A 10,370-nucleotide genomic window follows, 5' to 3' on the forward strand; every position below is an offset into this window, starting at 1 on the left:
TTATTAATAGAACTTTAAAATCTCACATACAAATATAATTCTTTTGAAGAGCACCTAATCTACGCAGCCACCTTCTAGGAAGGTTTCTGTTTGAATTAGGCCTCTATGATCTCCGATTTGAAATATTGTTGCGCTAAAAGCATTCTCCGATGCTAAGTGTGAGCACGTGATTTTTGTTTCACGAAAACTACTCCAAAGAAATCAAAAATAAAACAAATTTCATCTATGTACAATTTTGAGAATTTGCGTGATATTTTGGTAATTATGTCATCCGTAAATGTTTATCTTTGTTGTGCTTAATTAAAAAATACAAAAATACATGTTGCATGCACATTTAAGATTCAATTGTACATTTTTGAATTAATTAAGCCATGTTTTATTTTAAAAGAAAAATTACAAAATATGCATTTTGTTGCATTTTGTCATTTATGTGTGCCTTTGTCTAATTTTATTTTTTTTAATTAAATGTTTGACCTTGTGTGTTAATTGTTGTTAAAGGTTTAACATTGTCATAGGCTAATTTTGGTTTTACAAATTATTTTAGAATTTTTATTAATTGTTAATTAAAAGTAGAAAAAGAAGAAGAGTTAAAAATAATAAGGATACTCGGTTTGGGCCAAAAAATCCAAATAGAAATCAGGCCCAAATCGATACAGTGGCCCAGTCCACATGACCGGGTCTCTCATAAGTCCAAACGACGTCGTATTAAGCGTCTTAGATCCCAGCCATCCATCTCCATGAATCCAACGGCTCAGGATCACATCCCTTACCCGTTCCCTGTACCCGACCCATCATCCGTTCGAACCGACCCCCTACTTAAACCAAACGACGCTGTATTGGTTAACTCCCTTAATCATGGCCATTGATCTTGATTGATCTAACGGCCGGGATTCAATCCCCTTCGTGGTATATATTCCCAAATCTCTACCCAACCCCCCCACACACACCCCCCCCCCTTTTCATCATCGTCTCTCTCAGAGACGAGCCTAACCAGCAAACCCTAGCCGCCGCCATTGAACCCCTGAGCTCGAAACCCGGCGGCAACGATGCCGGTGACCGCCAAATTAACACCCTAGGACCATCTAGCCACCACCCTGAATCCAAATCCCCAAACCGTGTGGCTCGAATCAGCCCCTAGCTTCTCGAATCTTCAATCGAAGATTCGAGCCAAGACTCAACCCATGCCAAACCATCCCAAATTGATACCTAACACTCATCTGACCCCCCTTAGGCCTAAACCAACGAAGGTTGGGTTCGAATCTAACCAGAAACCCTCGAATCCCAAAAACACCCGTGTGAACCCTAGAAGTCCAAAAGTTGGGGGGTCTGTCCAAATCAACAAAGGATTGGGGTCTAATAGACTTTAATCGAGGTATTCTTAGTTGAGAACACTTTGATTAAAGTCCGTTCGACCTCAAATGATCGAGTCTGATTTAAGCCTGGGTCGTTTTGTTTTTGAGCTTCCAAGATAAGTTTCTCTTTCCCTTTTGTTCTTGTTTGAGTTCTATTTTGTGTTTGTCTGCATGTCATAGTTGATTTGTTTGATTTTTCTGTTATTTTTCTTTCAATTTTCTCCGGCTTCGTAAGACCTTTTGTATGGTTCAAATTAGCTTCTGTTTGTTTGTTGTTCATTGTTATTATGAGTTTGTGTGTCCATTATGTTTAGAGTCGTAGAATAGTCTAGTTCATATCAAGGTTCCCTAGTAAAATCACTGAAGCTGATTTGGTAACCCGTTTGAGATATTTTGACTGTTAGCTATCTGTTGTAGCTCATATAGTTAACTAAATGAATGTCGTCAATTGAATTCACTGAAAGAAACTAGGAAACCACGAATTGTTCAGTGTTTGTCATTTCTGCCTCTTTTCTGTTCTTATGTGATTGAGGCACATGAACCTCATTCCCTCATCCCTTCTGCCTGGAATCATTTGGTGGGTTGGACAAGATTGAATTGGTCATAGTTGTAATCAGTGATTAGTTTGAATTTAGAAGAGTTTTTATCCTGGCTATTAAGAGTTAGGGCATAATAGTAATACACGGGGGCTAAGGGGGTAGTTTGGGGATTGAAAAGTTCAGAAATTGGTTAGTTTAAGTGGGCTGACAGTAGGGTACTGAAATGCCATTAAACTAATACAATTATTTATTAATAGTGGGGAGCAAAACTTGATAGCATGGGGGTTAAGTGAATATTATAAGCTGCACATACCTTTTGGGCACAAGACACATGATAGTAAGCTGTCAGGAATATCATGGGCATTTTCTGATTAGTTTAGTATGTTTTAGAGGCATGGGCAGAGTTAAGGTGGAAAAGTATCAAGGCAGCCTGGGGCTTGCCTATTTTGGCCTATAAAATGGGCTCATTTAGAATAAGAGAGGGGCTGGTTTTTTCTGATCCGGAGAGAGAGAAAAAAAGAAAAAGAGTGTTAAGGCTGGTTGATCCTCATATAGGCTAAGCTTTACATCAAAGAACTTCAGCTTGTCTTTGCCTTTGAGTGTTTAACAAAATCAGAAATTACTGTTTCTTGCTCTGTCTGTATTCTTTTTGTACTGTTGGATTTCAGCTTGTACTTTCCTAGTTTTCTATTGGTTGAGCACTGTTCCATTAGGTTGCTGCTTGGTTTTCTGATTGGGTTTCTTTAAATCTGCCACGGGGTGTCTGTTACTGGTGGTTATTAGCTTCATTGGTTGTTGTTGTGTTGCTGAATCTGCTGTGTTACTGCTTACACTGCTGCTGCTTCTACTGATTTTCCTTTGTTTCTTTGCTTTCCAAATATCAGGTATTGATCTCAATATTGAATGATGTATAAATGTCAAATTGATTAAAGCCTATTTGGAAGAAAGAATGAAGTGCAAGCACTACTGTTATGGCATTGGTTTCTATGCCGTTTTATTTCCTAATCATTTTGAATGTTTAAGTTCTGTTAGATAGGTAATGGTAATATAGAGATTTGAATAATTAGGATCTGTTATAATTTGTGTATTTTGGACTAAGTGAATCTGTAATATGTGATGGACTGTGATGAAATGAGGAATCGTTAGGTATAAATGTATAAATATTTTGGTCGTTGAGTATTAGTTGAGACTGATTTGAATTGATGGTCGTTGGTTAAGTTGATTTCCAGTATTATCAAAAACACTTTCAATATGTGAATAGGAAGATTGTGAGCTATCGAAGTAAGGTGATACTTTTTCTCAACATGGAAAATTTTAGATAACGTGAATCAGTATAAAAGTTCGAGTTCTAGAATTCAGAGAGTTTAGAGTAAAGTTGTGGTTTAAAAGGCAGGAATTATTGTTAAGTAGATATAATTAGTAAGGATAATTATAGGCAGTTCGTTTTAGGCTAGGGTCACTAGATCTTGACTTTTCAATTCTCATTGTAGCCATGTTAATATTCAATTCAAGCTCATAAATCGGCATGTTAACAAATTGAGTAATAGTAAGGGATTTGAAACTCGAATTGGTTTGCAATATATTTGTAACTATGGTTATAGGAGCTTCTGTAGGATAAGGAAGTTGAAGTTCGGTCATTTCCTAATTCATGTTCGCTATCGTACCATTGGCTCATTATTTGGCATACAGTGCGTAGTTTCGGTTTCATTCTTTTGAAATAGATTCGAATGCGGTTTTCCTTGGGTTCAGTTTTAAGCCAGTAATTGATTAGGATTCTTTCATTTTAGAGACGGACAAAAATAGAAAAATGTAGTCGCTTGATTGTCCTTTTAAAATAAATGAGATGAGCCTCGCTGGATAAACACATAAATGGCGGGGCCCTCGTTAAATGTATGTATTAAATACTTAGATTCCGGGACGGGCCGTTTAGCAAATTTCACGGCCCTACCCAAAATAATGATATGCTGGTCGCTTTAGGCGCGTATTTAATAATGTTATCTTCTTAAACTCGGGTGCACATTTATGTGACCCAAATCCAAATCTCAACAGAGTCGAAGTGTGTCGCTAATCACGGGTGCATTGATTGTGACGTGGTTCGAGATGCATGTCCATGACGTTGCAAATTCCCTTAAAAAATAATGAATGAGACGAGCCTCGACAAACAAGAATACATAAATTACGGGGCCTTCAACGGATGGTTATTTCGAATGCTTAGATTTCGAGACAGGCCGCATAGCGAACTTTACGGTTTTTCTAAAAAAATAACAACGCGTTAGTCTTTAGGCGCGTATTTAATAATGTTATTTTCTTAAACTCGGGTGCACATTTATGTGACCCAAATCCAAATCTCAACGATGTTGGAACGTATCAAAAATTGTGGGTACATTTATGTGGCGCAATTCGAGATGCATTCTCACGACGTTGCAATTCTTTGAATAAACAATAACAAGAGCGGTAAACAGTCAAAATTTGCACATAGGTTCAACATGTATTAAAATCAGATAAATAAGCCGAATATGACAGTTGAGCGACCGTGCTAGAACCACGGAACTCGGGAATGCCTAACACCTTCTCCCGGGTTAACAGAATTCCTTACTCGGATTTCTGGTTCGCGGACTGTAATACAGAGTCATTCTTTTCCTCGATTCGGTATTAAAACCGGTGACTTGGGACACCTTAAATCTCCAAACCTATCCCGTTCGATTGTCCTTCAATTGGAAAAAACTCCTTCAACCCTTAACAGGGACGGAAAAAGGAGGTGTGACACTAAGAATCAAGTTCATCATCAATAGAGGAATCAAAACATATTATATAATCCATATCTTCCTATAGAACTTCTACTCTAGACTTAGAAGTAGAAAGAGCAGTTTCACTACATGTTGTTTCCATAGATTTATATTTATCAAACATTGATCTAGATTCTAGCACAAGAATATATGTTAGCTTGGAAGTCTTCGAGAGATGTTTGTTCATTTTCTTGAATTGCTAAATTTTGATAAATTTTACGAACAAGTCCCTTTGCACCTCTTAATTTTAAATATGGGTTAAGTATTGTAGAAATTAAATAAACTTGGGGAATAGAGAAAAAATACTTTTAAAATTTTGCAATCATTTCATTAATGGTCGGTGCATAAGTTGGATTTGTTTTATACTTACCAAATACAACAAAAATTCCACATATATACCATAAAAACTCGCGGGACAGGCAAGACGGGACGGGACAAGCGGGACAGGACGGGACGAAATGGGACAGGACAAACGGGACGAAATGGTCGTCCCATCACATCCCGTATCCCATTTAACATTGGCCCATCCCGTTTAAAATGAAGTGAGACGGGACGGGACGACCCGTCTCGTTGGACAGCCATATATCCAGCAGAAAGGTTAGCAAAAAGAGGACAATTTTTGAGTTTATGTTTTTACACCGGAAAAAAAATTAAAGAATTTTTTGCAAAAGACTTAAACCAAACAAAAGTTATAGAAATTTTCCAAGAATTTTCTTTAGTTCAAATATCTTGTCGATCTATTTTTGTCTTAGACGAAATTGTATTGAATCATCTGTTATACCTCACAAGCAACAGTTTGTTTGGTGTTTCATTGATAGTTTCACGAATAATGTCATTACCTTTCCAAGCAAGCACGTCCTTCATTATGAATTCATGTTAAGAGATCGATATTCATCATGTTAAGAGATCGTTAAATGAGCTAAAATCGATTCATATGTTTTATGTTAGTACCAAAACTGAGTCGCAGGAAATAGTCGCAAATCTTTAAGGAACCAAATGAAAAGAATAGCTCCTCAACACGAATTGTAGAAGAAAACTGAAGAGAAGAAGAATAGAGAAGGATCGAGATGATATTATTTCCGATAATTCCCAACGATACAAGATTTCCCTACTTTATATGCAGCAATTGAATGAATTGAGATACCCTACTCTCCTAACTGAAAGTGTAACAGAAACTGGTAACTCCAGTAGCCCCTAACCCTTTTCAACTAATTAGATTTCATAGTAAATGAAAATATATCCTTATACTAACGAACTAACTTCCTGACTTTATTAACTCTCTGAATTGGCATATAGCAACTACTCCCCCCTTGAAAGAATCCTTGTCCTCAAGGATTAAAGTGAGAAAATTGTCTCTGTAGCTCTTGCAAATCCTTCCAAGTGTTGGCAGCTTCTAAACAGTTAAACCATTTGACAAGGACTTGTGTGACAGCTCTATGATGTTTCTGGACAATCCTCATATCCTTGATAGCTTCTAGCTCCACCAGTATATGACCATTAGAGGGTAAGGAAACTGGAAGATAAGGATGCACTGGTCTATTCTCCACTTTTTACTTCAACTGAGACACATAAAAGGTGTTATGAATGTTAGCATTAGGTGGTAACTCCAATTGATATGCAATGTGGCCAATTTTCTTTACTACACGAAAGGGTCCAAAATACTTAGGACTGAGCTTCGAGTAGTCACTCCCTCTTACTGAAAGTTGTCTATAAGGCTGCCGATTTATATACACCCAATCATCAACCATAAAAGACCTCTCCGACCTTTTCTTATCTGCCTGCATCTTCATTCTGTGTTGAGACAAACATAAATGGTGTTTCAACAGCCGAATAGTAGATTCCCTTGCCTGCAAACTCCTGTCCACAGCTTCTACCATTTAACTTTGAGGAAAATAGGGAAGATGAAGTGGTGGAGTATGTCCATATAGCACCTCATATGGAGTAGTCCTAGTAGAGCTGTGAAAATTAGTGTTATACCATCATTCTGTAAGTGGTAACCAAGTAGTCCAATGTTTTGGCCTATCACTACACATACATCTCAAGTAGCCCTATAAACACTTGTTGAGTGCTTCAGTTTGTCCATCACTTTGAGGATGATAGGCTGTTGAATGATGCAAAGCTACTCCTTCAAGACTAAAGAGTTCTTGCTAGAATGTGCTGAGAAAAGTAGTATCTCTATCAGTTACTATAGTCTATGGTAGTCCATGAAGTTTGTAAACATGCTCCATAAAAGTCTGAGCTACCATTTCAGCAGTAAAAGGATGTTTCAATGTCATGAAGTGAGCATACTCACCTGTCCACCACCACTAAAACAATGGTCTTTCCAAAAGAATTTGGCAATCCCTCCATAAAGTTCATACTGATGTCTTGTCGTACTCTTTCCAGGATAGGGAGTGGCTGTAAAAGACTAGATGTAGCCACGATTTCACCTTTATTCTTTTGACACACTTCACATTCTTGCACATGCTTGTAAACATCTGGTTTCATGCCTTTCCAGTAGTAAATATGTTTAAGCCTCTGCAAAGTCCCCGATATGCCTGAATGTCCACCAATACCACTGTCATGATACAATTGAAGAAGATATTTCCTGAGAGCCTGATCTTTCCCAAACATAATATTTCCATTTCTATACAATATTCCATCTCTATATAGGTAACCAGGTTTACTAGTAGTATTTTACTGGAGCTCTGCAATCAGTTTAGAGAGTTTTTGATCCAATATATATGAATCCTTAAGTTGTTGTACTAGTTGACCAGTCTCAAATGATATTGTTTGAAGACTGTCAGTCACGTTAGCTACCCTGGATAAAGCGTTTGCCACAAGATTCTCCTTCCATTTCTTATACACATTGGTGAAATCATATCCCAATAACTTGGTTATCCACCTCTATTGACTAGAGGTAGAAATTTTCTGCTTCATCAAGTATTTCAGACTTTGATGATCAGTTTTGATAATGAAATGCCTTCCAACCAGGCTGTGTCTCCATTTCTGAACCGTAGCAACCATAGCCATCATTTCCTTCTCGTATACTAATAGTTAAACGTGCTGAGATCCCAAGGCCTTACTGAAAAATGCTAGAGGATGTTGCGTGCATCAATACTGCTTAAATGCTATCTCCACAAGCAATAGACTCAATAGTGAATTCTTCAGCAAAATTGGGTAGGGCTAACACAGGAAGGGCATACATGATATTTTTCATTTCATAGAATGCCTGCTCGGCTGCTTTAGTCCACTGAAAGGATCCTTTCTTCAATAACTCGTTCAAAAGTAGCTAACAATCCATAGCCCTTAATGAATCTTTCTATAGTATCATGTTAGTCCCAAAAATCCTCTCAGCTCTTTGACAAATTTAGGAGTTGGCCACTTCGTCATAACTTTTAACTTCTTTGGATCTACAGTCACCCCTATCCCACTGATAATATAACCCAAGTATTTCACCTCTCTCTCCCCAAAAGAACATTTGCTCATCTTCACATACAAGCTGTTAATTTTCAGAATTTGAAAAACTGTATCCAAATAGGCTAGGTGACTGGACCAACAAGGACTATAGATAAGGATATCATCAAAAGAAAACTAAGATGAATTCCTCAAATGTGGTTGGAAAATATGGTTCATTAAACTTTGGAAGGTGGAAGGGGCATTTGTGAGACCAAAAGGCATAACAAACTCACAATGGCCATGGTATGATCGGGATGCAATTTTCTCAATATCAGTAGGACACATTCTAATTCGACGGTATCCGGACCTAAGATCCTATTTAGAAAAGAATTTTGCTCCACCTAGTTCATCCAATAACTCTTCAATTACTGGGATGGAAAATTTATCTTTCATTGTCTCTTTGTTTAATTCCATATAATTAATACACATCCTCTGTCACGACCCAAAATCTAACAATGTCGTGATGGCACCTATCGTGTTACAAGGCAAGCCTATTTCCCAAAATATTACTACTAAACCGATTATAAGAAATTAATAAAATATTTCAACATTTAGTTTCTCATAAACTAAATCAACTCTAAATATAATTAATATAAAATACGGAAACGAGCCCCAAACATCGGGGTGTCACTAAGTCATGAGCGTCTAAAACTATGAACTAAGATATATAAATTGTCTAACTGTCCAAAAGAAGAAATGACAAACGAAGTAACAAGGTCATGCGGATGCTAGCAACTACCTTGCATTCTCCAAAGATAGCCGACATGAACTCAACGATCACCACGCTCTAACTCACTTGGATCTACACATAAAGTGTAGGGTGTAGTATGAGTACAACCGACTCAGTAGTAACAGAAATAACTAAGGAACTTATCAGTAGTGACGAGCTAAGTAAAACAGTCCAATTATTTATTTTCACAATTTAAAAATAAACAGCTAAATTCCATAACTCAGTAAATGCCACAAAGAAATTTAACAGATAAATGCAACAATAACACAAATAAATACAACCTCACAGCAGTGTCACTCCATCACTCGCACTCAGCACTTAACACACTCAAAATACTCAACACTCTGCACTCACTGGGGTGTGTACAGACTTCGGAGGGGCTCCCAAATCCCAAACGCTAAGCACATACAACTCACGTGCCATCATATCAATACCTCGATCCACATGGTCAACTCACGTGTTACGCGGACAACTCACGTGCTATGGTATCAATACCTGGACCCGCACGGTCAACTCACATGCTACACGGACAACTCACACGCTATGGTATTAATATCCTCACAACCAGGCCCTCGGCCTGACTCAATCATGTACCTCACTAGCCTCGCCATCATCAACAAATAAAGGGACACATCCCACATCAAGTATCACAGCATATTAGCAAATAATAGAGACTGAGGTAAACATGTACAATATATTTTATGACTGAGTACAAATAATGTGAGCACGAATAAATCCTAAGCATGATCTCTAACATGAAGGCAAATAAGTTCGACAACAAGTAACTACATAAACACAGATGATGGCCATGAGGCCTCACAGGATGGACCAAGTCTCAATCCCTCAAGGTATACACCCACACGTCTGTCACCTAGCGTGTGTATCACCTCCGAACAGTCACGTGACATCAAAATATCCGGGTTTATACTCTCAAAGCCAGAGTTAAAACTGTTACTTACCTTAACAACGTAAAATCCTACTCTAGATGTCCTCGTCCCTCGATTCGGTCTCCAAAAACTCCGAATCTAACCATAATTAGAATAATATTATTAACAAGGCTAGAGAATTGAATTTCACAATAAAAACTACATAAATAGGCCAAATAATTCGAAACCGACCAAAACTTGGCCCCCAGGACCACGTCTCGAAACCAGTCAAAAATGGCAGAATAATAAACCTCTTCCTCTCTCGAGTCTAACCATATAAAATTTATCAAATTCGGACTCCGTTTGGTTCCTCAAATTCCTACCTAAAACTCTCTAAAACTCAAGCCCTAACTCCCTCAATTTCACTTTGAAATCATCAATCAAATCCCAAAACGAAGATGTATTCATGAAATATAACCAAAATTGAGTAGGGAACACTTACCCCAATCCCTAAGGTGAAAATTACCTCCAAAATCGCATAAATTCGAGCTCCCTAACTTAAAATATGATCGAATGAACAAACTTTTATTTTATATATTTTTTTGTCAGCTATTCTGCCTCTTTTCTTGTACTAAACGATCCCGAAATTGGTTTTTTAT

This window comes from Nicotiana sylvestris, chromosome 11 (genome assembly GCF_000393655.2).
Source record: "Nicotiana sylvestris chromosome 11, ASM39365v2, whole genome shotgun sequence".
NCBI classification, from domain to species: Eukaryota; Viridiplantae; Streptophyta; class Magnoliopsida; order Solanales; family Solanaceae; genus Nicotiana; species Nicotiana sylvestris.